The 22287-nt window shown below is 37.6% G+C and overlaps 1 protein-coding gene across 26 annotated transcripts in view; it reads right to left on the bottom strand.

Moving 5' to 3' along the window:
• ADD3 (adducin 3) overlaps positions 1-22287 on the bottom strand; it is a 93894-nt gene that overhangs the window by 54805 nt on the left and 16802 nt on the right. For 25 of the 26 annotated variants that reach the window (XM_083441651.1, XM_083441638.1, XM_083441666.1 and 22 more), the window contains one exon: positions 1427-1463. The exons of the other annotated variant lie outside the window; for it this stretch is intronic. The gene's annotated coding sequence lies outside the window, so the exon portion shown is untranslated. The remainder of the gene's footprint in view (positions 1-1426; positions 1464-22287) is intronic. 26 annotated transcript variants of the gene reach the window in all.

Below are 22287 nucleotides of genomic sequence, written 5' to 3'. Positions count from 1 at the left end.
GCTCAGAAGTATTAAAATTTGTAGACACACAATGTCTAGTGACAGATGGTTAGTAGAAAGGGGTGCAGAGAAGAGAAGAGGCAGCACTATCAACAGTTATCTGTTCAACCGAGTTACTGTGCTTGGGTAAAAAGACGGAGATAAATAAGGTATAGCAAAAATAAAAAATAGCAGCAACGCCAATTATGTTAACAATATCCATATGGGTTGGGAAAAGCACTGGAGCCAGATGGACTTACTGCAATTTATTATTAAAAGTTTCAGGATGCACTTATAGAACCACTTAAGGACACCATTAACAGAATTCTGGTGATGGGAGTACCAGCTTCATGGAAAGACACATTCATTACTCTGATCCCCAAACAATACAGTGACTTAACATAGACTAAAAATTACAGACCTATTTCATTATTGAACTGTGACTATAAACTATTTGCTACAATCCTGGCTATTAGACTGAAAACGACATGTGACTCCAGGCCTGGTTTTTACCAGGTCGACAAATGAAAGACAATGTAAGAAATGTAATCAATTTAATAAAGTACCTAGAAGTAAGAAACAGGCTGTGTTAAATCTTTCTAGATGCAGAGAAAGCTTTTGACAAAAGTTCATGATCATTTATGATTAAGGTTTTAGAGAAATAGGAAATAGGTAAGTCTTTCCTAGCAGGAGTTAGCGCAATCTATACTGATCAATCTGCAAATATATTAGTAAACAATATTCTTTCAGAACAATGCCAAGTAGAAAAAGGAATGAGACAAGGCTGTCCCCATCTCCACTGTTTATTATGAGTTTGAAATATTGCTTCAGAATATAAGGTGAAATAGGGAAATTAAAGGTATTGAGGTGGGACGTAGAATCTATAAATTAAGGGGATTTGCTGAAGATGTGTTGTTGACATTAGGACAACCTTTGGAGAGTGTTCCCAAAGCATTAGAAAAATTAAAAGCTTTGGAGAAGAGCAATAGTGTGAGAGCAAGAAGAACATATAATTAAAGAAGAGTGGAAAACGTTTATTGTATATATGGAAAATAACTGTACTCAGCTGGAAACACTGGCAGCATTAAGTTAAATTAAACACTGTAAATAATATTTGAGTGATTTAAAAGTGGAAAACTGATTTGAATGGTTATAGTAAAATATGCAGGAATGTATGATATGAAGAATGAACCATGGAAGGAGAAGAATGGAAGTCATTGGATCTTTTAAAGTTTCCAAAAAACTTTTTTGAAATGTAAAATTGAAAACTTAATAAATTATGGAAAACCCCCCCACCAATATCCATATAGAGTTGGCGTTAAATTCACCAATAATTTTCAGAAGTACTATCAATCTTTGTTAATGGTACAATCTTATTCTTAATCATCCAGCAAAAAAAATATATTCATTTTCTTGCTATTAATTTCCACAAAATCACATTTGTTACCTGGATGTTATTTTCACAGTTCTCTCTCCCTTCTGACCTGCAAACAAAAATAAAGCAAAGCATGTCAGCTCCAGACAGAACTTGCACAGATTGTAAATTTCAGTATAACTTTACATGAGCAAATACAGCCACTCAAAACACTGTACTTGTTGACTTTTTTTTTTTAAAAAAAACAAACCAACCAAGTGTTCAGGAAAGTGAACTCAACTCCTCCGGTTCCTCAAAATTGGCTGCAAGAGGGATGGACAACTGAAATCAAAAGGACTTCAGCACGTTTAACAATCTAATGGATTCTAGCCAATGTTTATATGAAGCTTGTTTTTTACGAATCTTTGATTACAAATCAAAATTGCTCTTAGAAAGTAAGGTTAGATAGTGCCTAACTGGACATTCAAAAAGCACCGTAAAATCAATTTGCCATCGAGTTCTAATTGCCAATACTTCTCAAATCAAATTAGCAGGACACCAAGACGGTAATCTCCTCTCCTCCTGAAGTTTTTCATAAACTGCAAAGAACCCTGAGGAGGAAACAGTCGAATCTCTCACCATTCTGACTTTGCAGAAGGCAGAAGCAGCACAACAGGTTTGTACGGTTTCTGCAAATGGCCTGTCCAAAGAGAAGCAAAGTCCAACCCCTCCCATTCATTTTATAGCACATGCAGAGAACGGTACTTTTGCAGGCTTTGTCCTGGTGGCCGCCATTTGCCCCCACAAAATAGCCTGGCCATAGCATTCATTCTGACACATTCTGTGGAAAATTATGTCCACCCCCACTCGCAGTCCTCCCCGCTCCCGTCACAGAACAATATAGCATAGAGGGAAATAGCAATTACCACGAAGCAACCCGAAATAAAATCTCTGCTGCCACCTGTACTGATTTAAGCTTTAAAAATAAATATGACATTGGGTGGGATCCAACTAATGAGTCCTGTCAGTGGATGCCCACACAAGGACTTGTGCAAAAGGACTTCCCCCTGCATCCCCTGAAATTGGAGGGGGAGTTCAGGAGACTCCCCAGAACAGTACACAAGAGGAGTGGGGATCAAGCTGTCAGTGGTCTGACTGAAATGCTTGCTCTAATGAAACACTTGACATAGTGTGATGTTGAATTTATTTCTCTACAAAACAGAATGAGTGCACCAATTTTTGAAGACTTATGTCCAGAAATACCCAAATTTGCTGCTAGAGAATGGTACGGGAAATGTGGGCACTATTTTTGATTCATTTTTGCTTAACACCATTAACAGAAAAAGAACAGCAAAAATTGTGTAGAGTCCCTGTGGAAGGGAGAAGTCTTTCTATCTCCTAAGCCCATTATGGAATGATAATGCAAACCATAACTTGCTGTCTCAATCTTACTGCTGTTTTGCAATATCAGACTGTCAGGAAGTTCTTCCTGATATTTAGTCAGAACCCCCTTCCTTGTAATGTGAAACCCCTGGTTTGGGTCCTAGCCATGGAGCAGGAGAAAGCAAGCTTGCTTCATAAGCGTCAGCCATTTAGAATTTGAAGATTGCTTTCATATCTTCTCTCAGTCTCTTTACCAAGCTAAGCATACTCAATTCCCTCAACAGTTCCCCATAAGACTTGGTTTCCAGACCCTTTATCATCTTTGTCACCCTCCTCTGCACACCACAAGCTTTCAATATGCTTCTTCAATTGTGGTGCCCTGAACTGGACAGAGTGTTCTCACTGTCTCTAACGTACAAAAGTAACCATGTATCAAAGGAGTCACAGTACAGTACATTCAAAGTTGCACGGCATGCTTTTTTCTGAAGTAAAAAATATTCTCTCACAGTTATAAGCTTATAATGTTTGATGAAATTAAGGGAAGCATCTCTGGTACAATTCATGACCTTGGGTTATAAAAATAAAGATAAAACTAGAATATGTTAACAAAGCTTGAGGTTGCATACTAATAGCTTAGAAACTAGATTTATGTGTTTTCTACTTCATTTCCAACTCCCACCCCCAAGGCATCAAAGGATTTAGAAAAGAGATCCTTAGGGAAATAATTGGGAATTTTTATAGCATGATATTTCCTTATACCACAGGCCACAGGAATGCAAACAGCTTTACCAAGCAGTGATTTCCTCATTGGAAACAACTGACAATAACGCAACAATTCTTCCATCCCTAAATATTGCCAAAGCCTTAAGCACATAGAATGCAAGAAGTATAAAATAATTTTACAAAAATTCTCAACAGCCAGACGAGTCTCAAGCATCTTGATGAAAATGAAAAGTTAACACAGGAGAGACTTGCATGATAATTCTTATGACACATTTTCACTTTAAAAACAAAGCTTTTCTTGTAGTAATTTATCAGTTACATAGGCCACAGCTACATTTCCATGCTTAGGTCCAAACAATTCTGTCTTAGCTCACATACAGGATACTAGTGGGGAGTGTCCATTGCTTACTTTTTAGTAAAAAATAACAATAATAGTGGGTTTTTTTAATGTATAGTTTTGTGAGTTTGTACCCAACACACCAAAAATTGCATGAAGTCACACCAAAGTCATGTTTCATCTTTATTCAAAATGGCATATGGTGTCCAAACATTGACCCCCATCCCAACCTCAGGAACCATTGTGCCTGAAAATGGCACCCAGTGTCCAAATGGCAACAAGGTCTGCCACCCTACTCGGGAATCATCATGCCAAGTTTCACAACAATATCTTGATAGGTATTCAAACATTTAGAAAACAAACAGGCAGACAACCCACTTTTCAAAATATATAGTTGAAGAGAATATGCAATCAACTCAACTGAAGTCAACAGAATATTCCCATTTAGTAGAGCAAGTGGCTTGCTCTCGGACTTGCTCTAGCTTTTGAGTGCTTGCTTTATAGCCATGCAAGCAAAAACACTAGCAAAGACAGATCAAGCCTGGCACCGACTAGATATTAATGCTTGTTAACACCATATTTTCCTTGCTCTGCCATTGGCCCTCCCCTCCCCTTGTGTGTCCTGTTTTTTTAGACTGTTAGTCTACGCAGAGTCTAGGACACTTTGACATGTGTAGAGCACCTGGTTAGTGTACATGTTCTAGAAATCAAGTAACCATGCAATTACTCCTTTATGGTATAAGGTCAGGAAAAAAGAAGAAAATTGTTGGACAGCTGCAGTATGTGTCCTGAACTACTTAAGACCCTTTCTATTGATTAACTGATCTATGATACAACTTTAAAAGGCATTGCTGCTTTTGTTCCAGATCACCAAAGTGCTAGAAATCAATATGTTACTATATCGTTTTGGGGCAGTCCTATCTTCAAATCTCCAGTAATTACTAGTTTAATACTATTCTGTATTATATCTGTAATGCCTAATAAAGGTCTGGCAAAAGAAAGACTATTTCAAAGTAATATATTCCATCCAGTCATCATTCACCCAGTTTGCCTTCTCATAAGGGGGTCTACATATTCAAACAAGCAAACACCTTAAATTTCAGCTGGATAAAATATTCCAATGGCAAAAAGCCCCAACATGAAATTTAAGCACACTATTGATGTATATTTAGGAACTAAGCCAAATGCATAATTTTAATTTGGAATCAGAATATGAGGATATAACATTTAAAAAGTCTCCACCAAATCATTACCACATTCCATGTAATTTGAATTGTCTCAAACATTTAAAAACCTGTCCAAGTTTTAATTTTTAAAAACCATTTCACATATAGAAAGTTTTTTAAGAGGCAAGACCAGAAAGAACTTTCTGACAGTAAGAGCTGTTCAACAGTGAAATGGGCTCTCTTGGAAGGTGGTGGGCTCTCATTCCTTGAGGGTTTTAAAGCAGAGGTTGGATGGCCACCTGTCCTGGATGTTTCAGGTGAGAATCCTGCACCACAGGGGGTTGGACTAGATGACCCTTGGGGTCCCTTCCAACTCTACCATTGTATGAGGTGGTGTGTTTTTTAACTGCATCTGTTTTCTGGGAGAGGGTAGAGGAAGAAGGAAGTGGGAAACTCCAGTCAGAATAAAGCTATACTAAAACATGAAAACATTGTGTGTGGGGCGGGATTCAACAATCAGGTTTAACATATTTCTACTTTATCACACCTATAAACAAAACAAAACAAAGGCGCAACATCTGCATTTTTTATATTGTGGTTTTATAACAATATTACAAATTCAATTGTTGTAAGCTGCCTTTAGTGATGAGCACACATTAGTTGTACAATGTACAGCACTTGGGAATCCATCACAATGAAGTGTGCCTTAGTGTGGTTTTTTTAAATAGCAATTTTAATATAAATAAAATAAATGCTTTGTGTTTTCTTTTCCACAGTCTTTCAGCTCATGTCAGTATTAAACATTTATTCTACTATGTGCCATGATAATCAAAAATATTGTATAGCCTTTATTCTACCTAAACTGTGTAGGGCAATCCTATATGTGTCTACTGTGAACAAAGTTCACTGATGCTTACTTTCAGGATAAGTAAGCTCACCATCATAAATCTGATTGACTCAACACACCCAGTTACATTTTTCTTGCTATTGTGAACAGAAAAGAAAGCATAATCCTACAGCTTGCACCTGCTGAGCCTCTCACCATCCAGCAATCTGGCACCAGAAGGTGACAGCAGTAGTCCTGTGACTTCCACACCTATAGCCAATTTACCGGTACATCTTCTGGCTGCAGCACCAGCTACAAAGCAGAGACAGGGCCACTGCTACAACTTTTCTAACTGTTGTTTGTTTTTATTGAGGGAGGGGAGATGTGCCTGGGAGAAGAGGAGCTGGAGAGAGCGGGGGGGGGGGGGGAATTGCAGTATGGTGGGGGAGGCTGGGTAAAAAGCACACGGCACAGTGAGTGACTGCCATGTGCCAGTCCCTCCTCCAACCTGGGAAATTGTGGTTATTCCATCAGCCAGGCCCCCAGATCTGCGGCTGCTGTAAATTCTCCTCAACCTCTTGGTGGCTTTCAATACTATCAACCATGGTATCCATCTGGTGAGGCTTTCCTGGCACATTTGTTACTTATCTTTAGGCGTTGGGTAAAAACATTACTCTTCTCCCTCGCCTTTGGATAATTAAATAATCTATGTCCTTTTAAACTGGGGGATGGGTATTGTTTTGTTTGTTATTATGGTATGTATTTTTGTGTTTTTATATTGTAAACTCCCCTATGATCTTCGGATGAACGGCAATATAGAAATTTTATAAATAATAACAACAACAACAGTTCAGCATCAGGCAAAGTTTCCAATCCTTTCTTAGAAGTTTGCCTAATTAAGGGCTAAGATTTTGGCAGCTGGACAGAAAAATGTTTGAGATTATAGGAGGATTTTATAACAGATTTTAAGATTAGTTTAAGATAATTCTTTAGCTGCTTACTCTAAACTTTTGGAATCAACTATACGTTATTTTAACAAACTGCAGAGTTATTTCATTTCAGACCTAATACTCAGACTTAACTCTACTTGCCTTAACAGCTGTCAAGTTCTTTCCAAGTGTTCAGTCAAAAAGGGAAGCTGATTCAAAGTGCTTCTAACTGTAAAAAAAAAAATCCTTTGGTTTCAAAAGGCACACTTGTTCTTTGTCAAACATATCTACCTGGAACCAAAAGACCTATTACTTTTTCTTCAAGAGACAGATCTCTGTGTTTTATCTTCTTAATTTCAAAAGTGGCTTCCTTGGTGCAGAACATGAGGCAAAAGTCTTACTGGTAATTACATTTGTATAAATAATAATTTCATTTGTACAAATGACTTATATGGCAAGGTACTTTATCTTCATTTGCTACCAACATTTAAAAGGGAGTATAATTGCTCTCATTTTACAGATGGAAAATCCCAAGTTTTGCCACCCAATGACTGGGAAGGGGATAGAGAAATACATTCATACCAAATTTTCAAGGCCAACTATTCATTTACCAATGCACATTCATTTTTCAAATTAGATTCCTTAAAATAATTAACAACCTACAGGTTATTATAGTATTACTATGGCTACAAAAGCAAATAGTCTGCCCATTAGTCATGACGATAAATGTATCAAATCATCACAAGTAGTGTTTGGTAATCAGCAGCCCACCTACATAGTGTTAAAAGGTGAGTGCTATACATTGCATTATGTTGTTCTACTAATTGCTTTGATATATGTTCCATTTTTTTGCAGTAGTACTATATTGTCCAGTCTCTTTTTCTCTATATGCTATATCTGCACTAGATTGTCAACATCCTGTGAACTCAGCAGACTACATTGACAGCAGATTAACCAGTAGATATGAAACTCAAATAAAGGTGTGCACCAGATGGGCATTGCTGCCATGTGAGATTCACTGCATGAGGATGTGGAGAAAGGAGAGGGATCCAAATGCTCACTATTACCAAGGGCAGAGCAAATGCAGGTGATGCTTCTGTTTTAGCCAACTCCAGCTAGCACTCTGTTCGCTGCTCAGATTCAAACTGCAATTGTTTCTCTGTTCTCATACAGAGAAGGGTACTACCATCTAGAGATGAAAGAGATTCAGAACCAACAAGGAATACTGATTTAGAAAATTATTTTTGTCAAGCCACCCATTGCCGGATGATTTGTTCATTTACATTAACTTAGAAAAAACTAAGTAGATGTGACTACTACCAGTATTTTTACTGATATTTTCAACTAAATAATTGTTCAAACTTTTCTGTTGACATTTCATCTGTTTCTGGGAATTCTTTCTTCCTTTTGGGGAAAACCTACCCATTATAAAATAGATGGGGCTGAGGCAAGAAAGTAGTAGCCTTATACAGAATCTATATCTATCTATCTATCTATCTATCTATCTATCTATTTACAAAGCTATTCAGTTTTATTATCTTTCACAATTTAAAAAAACAGAAATTTTCAATATTAACACAATATATACATCAAAAGAATGCAAGAAGAAAAGAACAAATTCTACACAAACTCAAGATAAGTAGAGAATGTAAAGTAAAAGCAAGAAAATAATCATGAGATGCTCAAATGCTAATTAACCTGTGTAACAATTGTGTTTCAGGCGGGGGTGTGGTGCGGGGTGGGATCCAGTTTTCAATCCAGACTCTCAACTTCAGGCTACACTTGGCTAATGAGAATTTCTTCCACTATAAATTTTCTGTAGCAGAAGAGACATCCTTATCAGCTTGCAGCAACTTTTGCTCCTTTAATCTATCATTGGTCATTATTCACAAGTAGAGCCAAAAGTTCAGAAATTATCCTTCCCAGGATAGCTTAGCTTCAAAATAGCATGGTTATAGAAGTTACACGCAAGTTTGTTCAGTGAGATAACTGCAAGCTGTTCACCTTTCCCTGAATGCAAAACAGACCTCTTCATCATTTTAAGTTAGCTGAGCCGGCATGAACAATAACTTGATTATGTAACTGAATATTCCATTCTTGCAACCACAAGCATTCTCCTGAGACATTCTGTAAGTTGTTAAAGTCACTGGACTTCTCGCCAAACAATGACAATTCTTACAGTTCATCAGCTCAACTAAATATATGACTTAGATGAGATTCATTTAACTCTTCCAGAAATTGTATTAAACTACATAAATTTGTAGAGAAAACAGCCTTTCCTTTAGTTAAATTAATGCACACCTTCCCAATCCAAAACAAAAATGAGCATCTGTAACTGATACAAGATCACTCTCAGGAAAACCAAAGGGAAAAAAGTCTAATTCCCATTACAAGAGCCTTTGAACATCATTAGCAAGAGGTAGGAAGGGGGCAAGTGTGAAAGTTCCTATATGGTGGGGGACGGGGAGGGGGGGGCGGGGATGGACAACCAAAATGTTTCTACAGTGTTACTATTTCAAACAAGGATTGGATAAAAACATTATAGAAGATGGTGATACTGCTATTCCTCCTGTTGTTTTTTAGAGGTAGAAGATAAAAAAGCTTTTATATATGACCCATATATACAGTGCTTTTTTTCTGGGGGGATGCAGGGCGATGCATACCCTTAAACATTTTGTGAATCTTTGTACTTTTGTCCATTTACTGTATTTATTTTTCCTGATTTGAACTATAAAATGGTGATTTTCTTGAGTCAAAATGAGAGTACTCCTAAACATTTTTTAAAGAAAAAAAAGCACTGTGTGTGTGTGTGTATCACATCAGAAAACAGAATTTTTGTCCTACAAAGATTGGTGCAACTGCTTATGCTAATTCACCACCAAAACATGCTTCTGTCCTAAGTATGATATGTAATTTCTCAATATTACAGGTTTTAAACTGGGGTAGCTAACAAAGGCTCCTCAACAGATTTGTACCTATCATATTTTTGTTCTTTTAAAAAAGTTTTTAGAATCTGAGGGTTCCCCCCCCCCCAGAAAAATTGTTCCTATGCATGCCCTGCTGTGGTGTCCAAAGTTTTTTTATGGTTCCTCCAAGCTCCCCAAATTTGTGTGTTTATTTTTGCCATACTCATTTTTACATTTCATCCCACCCACCACTGAGGGTTCAACATGGGGCAATGTGGCTCTCAGATAGAAAAAAATTAACCACCCCTGTATTAAAGCAACCCATAAGACTGTCCAAAGGAGGAATAAACAGGCATCTTTACTATACTGTAACACAGCACAACACATCATAGAAAATCACTTCTTCTCAATATTTGAGGTTCTTTTACTTTAAGAGACGGTAAGATGGTCTGCTACAGGACCACTAAATTCTACATTTTCAGTTTCTGGGATAGGCCTCTCAAGAAGGCAGGAATGCTGGGGCTCCAGCAACAACCAGCAGATCTGTCAGAAGTATAGCAGCATCTACATGTATATACTCTGTATATATGGGTATATATACTTGGTGCTCAGAAGCAGAACCCAGCACAAAGAGGGCAAAAGGGAAAGTGCTGGAGTCATGATAGGGAACTTAGCAGAACTGAATGGTGAAATAATAATCTCAGTTCGTTTCAGTGGAAGTAGTAATGGAAATGCGGTCTGAAGTGTTTTACAATGGTTTAAATAAAGCCTTTCTAAACAAAATAAAATGCATGGCTATTTCCACTCCAGATGAATTGCATTCCAAACCTAATTTCAAGTTTTTGTATTTGCACACTAACCTCAGTGCTAACATTGTGTGGGTGGGATGAATCCTATTCATTCACACATTCCTAAGGAACCTGACAATGTTGGTGATAACATTCTATTTCCAGAAGAGTGGCTGAGAGAACAGATCAACAGTTCAAGACTAAGCCACGTGTGCAGCTATTTGCCAGGGCTTTTCTCAGGATACTATTCCATTTACATAGCGGGATAGTTTGAGAATGTGAATGCACATTCAAGCTGATGACCTCCAATCATCTATTTTTAGATATTAAATGTCCACTTGATTTCCAACAACTAAGCAGATTAGCATAACAGCACAAATTGTCTCTTGATACAGTACAATTTGCCCAAAATGCCAAATAATATAGATCCTGGTCTTAATATGGATGCAAATTAGAAAAATCTGTTCAAACAGGACAGCAATTTGTATATTGTTATCTCTGCTTATGCACAAGTGTGCAACATATATATTACAATTTTAAATATATGAAAAGCTTCATGTTCATTATCTTATTACGGAGTTTACAATGACCCTGCAAGAAAGAGGTGGAGTACCTGTGGTCTTTCCAGATGTCCTAGGATTCCAACTCTTTCCCAGCTTCTAAACAACAACAACAATGAAAGCATGACCCGAAGGCATGGCCTCAATATCCTCTTGCATCATTGCAGAGACAACAGGGCTTGCTGCGATTCACATAACAAATTGGGTGGATTCAAAGTAATATGTTTCAATTTTCCTTGCCCATGACACCTCAGACACCTGCACCCCATCACTTGTGCATTGTCTTACAGTCTAGAAACTAAAAACAGGTTTGTTAACTGAAAAAGGATTCTACTTGACCAGTATAATACACACCGGTGGGCAAGACCAAGTATGCAGCCTAATGGGTCTAACTATGAAAACAGCTACAACTTCAAATATGCCAATGCAGCACTTTCATGAGAATGGGGAGGGAAACCTCTTTTTAAATGAACAAAGGCAAAAGTTGAAAGTATCAATCCATTTTAGCCATCTAGTTAGGAGAGAGACAGACCAAGCCGGGGTAAAAGATGATTGATTCATCAGCACCCACGTCTAATGTTTGAACTGCACTTTGCCTTTTAGATGTTATTGCTAGAAATAAATGGCCTATGTGTCTGACGTGAGTCTTTGATGTTAAGCAGAAGACTGAACCAAACCACTAAGAACATGAAAAAGGCTTTTTTATAGAGATTAATTCCTCATCTCTTGGAATATTTTCCATCAGCAAGCACATAATATGAAAGTAAAACATTATGTCTAAGCAACACTCCATTCCTATTTACTTTATCTCTGAATGAATACTCCAGGGGTTGAGGGTTTGACAGACATCTCTGCTCTCACAGTAACAGTGTATCCTGATAATCTTATTTTTTAGTTTTGATTTGCAAGTTTAGTTTTCCTTGATTCCTATGGATCCAGCAGTTTTTGAGCAATTCCAAAGTTGAGGACTCTTTTGTTAGATGAGCAATACATGTTCATGATAATTCAAAGAGAGATTGAAATGTCTTTCTTTCTAGCTTGACTAGAGGACCCATTCCAAAAGTAGAGAAACTTTATTCACCCTTCCACTAGCAACCAGTACAAGAGGAAAGGGTAGGAGACTTCCAAGTCTGGTTTATTTACTTTTGCCTTGCCCGAGATCAACTAAAAGCAGTTCTAAGTGTGTACACCACAAGAGAAGGAGGCATTCATTATGGGTGTGGTTGCTCTCCCTGGTAAGGGCTGTCTGTTCCCAGAGTAAGAAAGGAAAAACTGGGCTGGCAAAAATTATTACAGCTTCTCCTTTCAGGGAAAGGTGAGCTCCGCTTAAATTAGCTGATGGTGAAAGGGAGCATGCTAGTGTACAAAGTACTAACTAGAGAAATGTTACTACTTTCAGTTGTCTGAACACCTGTTTGCATTGCTATAATATGTACACAGATTTTCTCTCTCTCTCAGTGCAATACAGAAGAAAGGCAAGACAGGTTTTATTATTATAGCTTCTCGTTAATAATGAGGATGAATACTAGTATAACTTCATTACATGCATGTATTACAGAAGTAATTTTTTTGGTGTGTGTGTGTACACACACACAGTTTATTTATTTTCATAAAATTTATTGTTTCACTGTTAAAGAAACCTTCAAAGCACTTTACAAAAAGATAAAACAAGAAAATCAAGAAAAAATTAAAACCTTACCTTAAAACATACAAAAGTTAAAATACTAAAACAGATTAAAATTGTCTCTACTTTCTAAGCATCTAGGTAGGCTTGTCTAAATAATAAAGTTTTTAAGAAGTGCTAAAAAGAGTACAGAGAAGGTGCCTGCTTGATCTCAATATGCAGAGAGCTCCAAAGGGCAGGTGCTGCCACACCAAATGATCAAGTTACAGTGGTACCTCTGGTTACGTACTTAATTCGTTCTGGAGGTCCGTTCTTAACCTGAAACTGTTCTTAACCTGAAGCACCACTTTAGCTAATGGGGCCTCCCACTGCCACTGCACCGCTGCTGCGCGATTTCTGTTCTCATCCTGAAGCAAAGTTCTTAACCCGAGGTAATATTTCTGGGTAAGCAGAGTCTGTAACCTGAAGCATCTGTAACCTGAGGTACCACTGTATTACAAATGCGGAACGGGTTTTGTAGTGTCAATTCTGCAGACCAAAGCAGTCAAACAGATGGATGTGGGGTATGGCAATCTTGTACATAAACCGGTCCCAAATTGTTAAGGGCTTTATATGCTAATAGTAACACAGTGAATCTGGGATGGTAGTGAATCGTCAACCAGTGTGGATACTTGAGCACTGGTGCTATTTACTACCACAGCCTCACTCCTGTCAGCAATCGTGCTGAAGCATTTGACACTAACTGCAGCTTCCACATCAAGTGCAAAGGAAGCCTCATATAGAGTGCACTGCAGTAAACCAGTCTTGAAGTAACCAGCACATGAACTAGTGTGGGAAGGCTTTCCCAGCACAGGAAACAATCATTCAATACTCCTGGGCTCTCACATATGGTTGCTCCTCAGCTACCATGCCATCCATCCACTGGTAGACTCTACTTTGGTCACAACTCACATATAAATTACAACACTCATTCAACATACACTTCTTCCACTACAAAGCGTGTTGTACTGTTCCCACACATTATTCTGTATTGTTTTATTCAAGCGTTCACATACTACAAAAAAATAACAACGCTATATTCATTTATAGTTAAAGCACAATTTTTGACCAGGATGAAAACTCTAATGCAGGGTTGCAGAATGTCTGGTCTCTCTCTCCCCGCCCGCCCCCCCTTCTGCCCAGCAGCTCATCCAAAACTCCTTTAGGCAATTCCACAGCTCTTTCCAAACATCAAATGGTGAGAATTCCAACACAGAGTTAAGAGAGAAGGGACACCAGGGGCAGAGAGCTGTGGAGCCTCTTCCTAGCATATGCTAGTCAAAACACTTAATCTTCATAACAGAAATCTAAAACAGCAATTGATAATTACAAGTGTTAATATTTCAAACTGTTGCATAAAATGTTGTTAAATAATAATTATTAATGTGCATGCAGTGACACTTCTTTCCAAGAAAAGCTTCTCATTTCCAATAAACCGGAATTCACTACATTGGAAAAACAAAGTATTGCAAAAAATAACTGGGTAGTCTCAAACCAGATATTCAAAGATAGGTGCTCATAATATATCAACTACTACTGTAGCTCTTTTTCCTGTCTTCTGAGACAGTCACACTAATCTGACATTTTTGGAGACAGAATGCATACAGAATGCACACTTTCCATTCTTGCCCATCTGGTTTCAATCTGTCTTTCAATAATTGTCTTCTCTGAATTTTATTACAGAGGTGCTCACACCCTATACTATTGGAGATTAAATCCACCCCAGCAAATGGTGTTTATATACAAGGAAGTGTTACAGACAAATGGCTTGACACATTGTCAACACTTCTAAAAGTACACGTGTCTTTAGTAGGAAAGAAATGAGCCTCTGTTGTGGGTTTAATGAAATATTTCCAATTAACTCAGTTTCATTTGAAAAATATTTTTAAACAACTAATTCTTCTGCAAATTGAATTCTTGTGCACATGCACATCAGTTAACATGGCCTTGTAAAGAAGCCCATAAAAGTTAGTAGCCTGCACACAAACCTGTCAATTGCAGGGCTGGAGGATATGACTGGAAATGCTACACCAGGTCTTTTGGTTCTGTGACAGTCAGTCAGTATGGTCAGCCTTTTTAACTGAATTTGGATTCAGTGGCAAATTATGCCACTATGTTAAAAAAAAAAAAGGCTATAAATGAATATTAAAATACAAAGTCTCACCTAAAAAGTTTGGTCAAAGCTGTACTCAGGTTTGTTGGCAGTCCCTGCACAGCTCATCCTTGTTAAGTCAGTACAATAGAACCTCGACTTACCACCGCCCCTACTTGCGAACAATTCAACTCGCACCGCGGCAAACCCGGAAGTAAATACCGGGTTTGCCGCGGTTCGTGCACACGCAGAAGTGGCTGCCGCCGTCTGCACATGCTCAGAATGGCGCCATGGCCAAATGGGCATTCATAGAACAGCGCTTCAACCAGTGACCCAGATCAACTCATGAACAGACCTCCGGAATGGATTCCATACATGAGTAGAGGTTCCACTGTATACTGAATTAAATTAAATAAATGTCTGGACATCCCCAATGCCATTAACTGATTATGAAGTTAAGAAATATTCCAAGTCCAGGTCAAAGGTAGCCACTCCTACCAAATAATGACTCATTCCAAACATAGGCAACATACTCTACATCATGGGTAGGCAAACTAAGACCCTGGGGCTGGATCCGGCCCAATCGCCTTCTTAATCTAGCCCACGGACAGTCCGGGAATCAGCATGTTTTTACACGAATAGAATGTGTCCTTTTATTTAAAATGCATCTCTGGGTTATTTGTGGGGCATAGGAATTCGTTCACCCCCCCCCCCCGCAAAATATAGTCTGGTCCCCCACAAGGTCTGAGGGACAGTAGACCGGTCCCCTGCTGAAAAAGTTTTGCTCTACATGTATGTCTCATGTTTTGATTCAAAGATTTTGCATTTAAGGCATTACTAATATAAGCTGTAACAATCTATTGTCCTGACACCGGCCATGCCTGTTTTGTAATACTGACCTGCCAGTTGGATGAAATTGCAAATGGCTTTTAAAGAGTCACTCCCAAGAAAAGCTAGTACTTGGCTGTCTAAGCAACTTATGAGTCATTGTGAATAATGATACTGTTCATTTTATCTATCAGATGGAAAACAGTAAACTATTTAATCTGGCACTTAATTGACTGAATTGTAAAATAAGCATCCATAGAATTCTCTTGCTTTCAATTTTTTAAATCCTAAAACTAAAAACTTCTGCAATGCTCAAAACATTTTTTGAAAAATAATTACTATTTTAATTGTTTGAAAGAGAGGAAACTTTGGCTATATTTCTTGAGCTAATATTCAAGAGTCAAAATTAATAATGAAATAGGCATGTGTTAGTTGTATGGTTAAACTTTTCCTTCCTTGTGAAAATAATAACAGATAGTTCTAAGTTCGAAGATGATGCAGCCCTGAATAAACTTAAACAGGGTGGGTAATATGTGTATATTACCCGTGTGTAGAGAGTGGGCAGTATAAACAATTCCAGTTAAATAAAGATGTGTGTTACAGTTTGCTGTTTTTGAGGTTAAAAAACAAAAAAACTGATACAAAGATGTACAGCCAGATATTTTTTTTTTGCCATATTTGCTTTAAAAGAAGATTGCTATTTTACAGTATTACTGCAAAAAGTGGTCTTTCTCATGACCAATGTAACAGAAACAGATTCTCTTAAAATGCTTCCACTATTATTCCTACCTTCAGTCCTACCAAGAGATGAATACAATGCTTCCAGTTGGAGTTGGAGAGCAAGGCTGGAACTGGTTGCTATTGGATAAACTTACTGGAAGCACCCATGCTGATTCAGTTTGAAATGACACTTAAGGGAAAAGAAAAAGTAAAGCCTACAAATAAATTGCTGAAAACACCATCTATAGCCAAACATGCCATTGCTTGCTTCAATTATGTAGAACCATTCTATCTACTCAATGCCTCTTAATTATACAATTGTTTCCAGCTGACTGAAGATTCCTTGATACTAGAAACTCCCCAAAGAGCCATAAATTCAGGGGAAGTACCTTAACAGGGTACAATGGATTGTGTGTGGTTGAAGCCAGTAAGTACAGATTTGGCTGAAGGAATCTTAATAAATTAATGCCAAGCATTCAATTTGCAACAAGAAGGGGGTGGGGAAGAAGAAAAAGTTTCCAGGCTCTATAAAACCACACATAAGCGGAAAAGGATTCTTCTATAAATGGAAAGGGACCACAGATGCTACTTGAAAATAAAGCATTAAGGAATAAAACCTCTACAGTTCAGTCACATTGCTAAGACAGAAACAAAACACATGAACATCTAATGCATAGACTTTGTAGGATCTGTATCAACTCCCAAAAATGTCCTGCCACCTGCTTCCCAGCACTGGAATTTAGGACCACTAGGAAAAGTACTCTGCAGTTTAGAGTAGGCATAAAGGTGTTTTAAAGGAGAAAGAGGTTATTTCTGAAGTGACTATTCAGGCATTAAAAAAAAACACACAACCCACTCATTTTCTAATTTGCAAGTGCATTCAAACAAAACTAAAGCTCACTTTTAAAAAAATAATATTTGTTTTATATGACCAGTTAATTTTCCTAATGCATTACAGCTCCTGCGGAAGTAGTATTAAATTCAACATTTCATATATAAACAAGTATCAGTTATAATCCATGTATAAAAATGTACTATTGGAATAATTTAGTTATGAAAATCTCATTTAAGTACACCATTACTGCCCTGCACTGAGAACAATAATACATTTTATACATACATAGTGAAATTCACAAGCTTTACTGGCCTTAGCAGCTACAATCAAAATGTGTGATTGTCAGGCTCCTGTCCTTACCTAAATGGTGGAGAAGTAGGGGTCTTATCTGACAACAAACTGAGCTTTAGACGTGCTCAGAGTACCTCTAAAATACACTGCAAGGTTAAGAACAATCTCCTTTTCTGAATGCAGGAGAACAGTTGCAGCCTGTCCACGTCATGCTTTACTTCAGAAGAATTCTGAATACCTCCAAAGCACAGAGTGAAATAGACAAGTTCCAGCCCTCCATCTAAGCCTGGAGGAAGGAAGAAGAGGATTTTCCCAGCAATTGCTATGTGAGTGCCTTTGGAAGTGTAGCAGATCTGCCAGGAGAATTTTCAACCCCCTCCCCCAACTCCAGGCTTAACAGGAGGCCTGTGTAAAGCAGTGCTTCAATCTTTAACCGGAAGATTAAATCAGTGGGACTGTTTAAGGGCACACTTGCTTGTTTCCCTATTATGATTAAAGGAGAAAAATAAATAAAAACAACCTTCCCTTCTAGAAAGAGTATTGCAACATATCCTGAAGTATTCTCAAAAAATGAAATATACTGAGAAACTCATAATATCCCAATTAGTTAAAGCAATTGCACAGAAGCTTAAAAGCCAGATAATTCATCAAGTAAGAATCTTAGTGTAGAACCCTAATATCCAGAATTATCCCAGCTTAACAATTTATTATCAAATCTTTCAGACTTATTTTTATGAGTAGACTATAAGGAATAAATATCCGGCATTCTGTAAGATTTATTCAACTGCCTGTATTGCAATGTTAATGAGTCAGGCTTATAATCATAACTTGAAACACTATATTCCCATTATCAACTGTCCCTTGGCTGCTGAGAAACATTTTGCCAGGACAGTTTGGTGTGATACAAAGATATGTCAGCTCCACACCCCCATTGGTGAAAGCTCTTCTGTATAATTCTGTGACCTTCCACTGCAAATGAAACATCCGCCCCTGAACTTGGCTTTGTCAACATTCCCATGGCTGCATTCAATCAAGTAACCATAGCAAAGTCTTAATATCTTAGTAAAGTGTCCAGACTTCTTTTAAGAGTTCAATTTCAGTACAAAACAAAACAACCTAGTAGAAATAAAAGTCCAAGTAATCCCTCTAAAACACTTTCCAGCAACTATTATCTTACATGTATAGAAATCAAGGAAGGATTTAAAATTACTATAATAAAACTGCATTATAAAGGGTATTTTTAAGAAGACACTGATAGTTTTTATTTTACTTCCTTTTGGCAACACTTACCAGAGCTAACAAGATGAAGCATTAAACACATAGGTTTGTAATCACTTGATAAATTCACATTTGAAATTCATTATTAATCAAGTTATGGAAATGACCAACTTCTGAAAGTGTTTTTTCCCCCTTTCCTTTGGATGCTACTGTAGGTAAACACTTTTTTTTTTTTTTGTCAAGCATCAAGTCTATACAAAATATTTTCCCCTACTGCAGATGTCTGATGAAGCCAAGAAATCAAACCTGATCTTAAACAATTTGTACTGCAATCTAAATCTATGCATTTTAAATAATATGGATGCATTATAGTAACTGTTACCTATGAGACACTCTTCAAACAAGTGAATGGACCCCAAGATTATGTGACATTTTGTTTTCTTGAATGATAAACTATACAGCAAACTCAACAAAAGCAAAACTGAAGGCCTTGAAGTAAAATGTATGTGTACATTAATCATAACTGATGATTTTTAAAGTGAGCATAGAAAGTGAGTAGAATTTTTTGTGGGAGATTGTGTTTATTTCTGCTATTCCCTGCCCCATTTGAATTCCTACATCTATCTCCAACCCCACACATACAATCATAATTTGCCTAGACTCAATACTTGTCTGGCATTTATTCATCTCTTCATCTAACTCAAGTTGCTTTGGCTTCCTGCAGCCAATCAGAAGCCACACTTTGGAAGTTGAACATTTTGAAGTTGAACAGACTTCCAGAATGGATTCTGTTCGACTTCCAAGGTACGACTGTATTTTGTTCTTAAGTGGAAGAAGCCAGCTCCAGAACCTGAGTAACACAAGACATGTTGTGGATCTTTCCAAGCAATCAACCTTCAGGTCAGAAACTGCTGTACAAGACCAGATGTTACAGTACAATACTGGAATTTACTGGAATGGCATCTGACCTTGAGAAGGTGACAGATCTCTCAGTAACTGAAATTAAGTTTCCTTGCTCATTTGCACAGAGCAGCATTCTTACTGCAGTTCTTATTTCTACATGGAAGTAAAAAAGCATGCCTGCTAGTTAGCCTTGAGAAGGGCATGCAGATCAGAAAAGTAACTTAAGCACACAGAAATAACCAGAGTCAAGCTACATTGTAATCATGTCATGGTTTTGCCCTCATTTGACTCTCCCTATAATCCTCTTATGACTCTCACTTATTCAGTCATGGTGAATTTTGTTTACATGTCTGGAAAGACACTGTCATTGTTTTGTTTTATGGCAAAATTAGATAATAAATTTTAAATAATCAAACATTAAAAGTAGCAAGCTATACTACTTTTATACCTTTTTCTCAATTATTTATTTTCCCTTGCTACATATTAATTTTTGTAACTTCCCATACTTTCATTCCCACATTTAGAATCTTGTCATAGATTCACATTTGAAATTGAGCAATTACTATCTGTTTCAGTTTGAATTTCTAGTATGACCAATCCTGAGAGACTGGGATGAGTAATAGAAGTTTAATGGATTGTACAACATATTGAAATCATACCATGGCCATTACATACAGAGTTTAGCATGCATTCTGACTTTGAACAAAATGAGAAGAAAATATTAACCTATTCACCTCCTTCCCTACTCACCAGATTTAGTGGTGGGCAAACAGAAACCTCTCAAAAACATACTTCTAAAAAAATGCAGGGACAGGTTTCAAGGGAAAGAGTAACCTTAATTTTGTGGCAGGTATGAATCCCAGATAAGTGAGGGGGTGGCAAAAAAGGAGACATGTTTTGTTAAAATGGTTCCAGGCTGCAAGAAAATGGATCCAATGGCACATGTGTTGCTCATCATTGTACTTGATTATTATGTCAAGAAAGCATGAGTAATTGCTTCCATTCTCCTAACCCTCAGAAATTATGTATTTTGCTGCCACAGCACATATACTGCAGTCACCTATTAAGCAGCATGTGATTGGAGAAACTGTTTTTTTATCCAATGAGGACAATTTAATAGCTGTGAGAGAACTAAATGGCAGTCAGCAGGTTTTCTAGGCTTTGGAGAATAAGGATCCCCTGTCACCTGCTCTTTTCAGTTTATAAAAGAGTTGCAGTCTGTATGCTTCAATCTACTAGTTCTCAGATAAAATTCTCCCAACTCAAACACATCCAGAGTGTCACAAATCTTTTAAGTTCATAACTATCTCAAGCTTTGAGTGAACTAGTTCACAGCTTTACATTTAGGCGTTAAACGTGCACTGCTGAGAAGATGAAGAACATGGCTACATCAGTTAGGATAATGATACCTGTAACAATATATACAATTATGTTTCAAAAGAAAGCAGATTTTTGTGTTTCCAACAGTAGTTACATTTTCTTAGCCTTGACTAGCACATAAAGTCTCTTCCTCCCACCTCAGTAGTTTTCAGCTCTGCTGCTCATTCCAGCTTGCCCTATACCACTATAGTGGTGAACTGTGTTTTCCAGCCAAGGGAATACTATCTAGTATAGTGGTAACTTTGCTCACACTTTGACACTTTAAGCCCAAAAGGCAAATAACCTTCTGTAGATGTAACAGAACTAAGGAAGAAATTGCTAATATTTTCATAGCCAAGTGTCATAATTTAAATGTCCCTGCATGCCACTGTCATGAGTTCTGTGGAAAAAATATTAATTCAATAGCATCTGTGTGATTAGGTTTTCATACTGAATTTTACTATACTACGGAGTGTCCAAACAATATTTAATATGTAGTGATCACAAACCCCACACCTGAGCCCTTTGGAATGTACAGAGAATTCTGGAAAGAAGACCCAGGGTAGACTTCATAGACCGCCAAAATTTGTGGCAGCCACCAACTCTGCCCTTTCTCTAAAGGGGAAGGAACAAGTCTTACTTGTAACATCACACTGAGTTCTGGGGTCACTCCAGCTTCACTGCAAACATTGTGAGCCACGAAGGGAGATATCTTACTGCTTGGAAGCCTCTTGGCAGCTTAGCAAAAGATGGAGTCATTCCTCTAATTTCCAGAGCCCGAAAAAGGCAGGTGGTGGTGAAGGATATCTCTTTGATTTCTGATGAGCCTCAGCATGAGATCTGACCAACCCTGAGGAAAGTCACAAGGATGACAGATGCATTCACCCGGAGTGAGCACAACTGTGGTCCCTTGAGCAAAGATGATTGCAAGTTGATAGCTCAACCCCCATCTTCAATTCTCTTTGCACATGTTGGGGACTTTGAAGGAGCTGAGGTTAGCCTCTTGCATTTATCATGATGCTGTTAAAGTTTATGTAACCAGCAGTGGGATTTGCGAGTAATGTTTATATAATATAATCCTATTTTCAGAAGAGGCCAAAATGTATAATATCAACGGTACTTGCTCTTTATTTCTTGTTTGGAATGTAAGATGAGGAACTATGATTACATCATCAAACAGACAACGCAGAACTGAAGTAGAAATGAAAATAGGTCATATTTAATGTTCCTGGAGGACCCTTTCATATTCAACTCCCTAAGAATGTAGTCGTGTTCAAAGTCCTATTGAACACTGTGGGATTTAATTCTGCATTTAAAGCATGCGTAGAAGTGGTGAATTCTTGACAGCCAAAGATGAATACTAGCATATACATCTACTCATTCAGAACCCATATCTTGTCCTCTTCCCCATACCACACAATATACAT

This window comes from Podarcis tiliguerta, assembly GCF_965153285.1.
Source record: "Podarcis tiliguerta genome assembly, chromosome: 5".
Classification (NCBI taxonomy): domain Eukaryota; kingdom Metazoa; phylum Chordata; class Lepidosauria; order Squamata; family Lacertidae; genus Podarcis; species Podarcis tiliguerta.
This window is presented reverse-complemented; position numbering and strand designations above follow the sequence as displayed.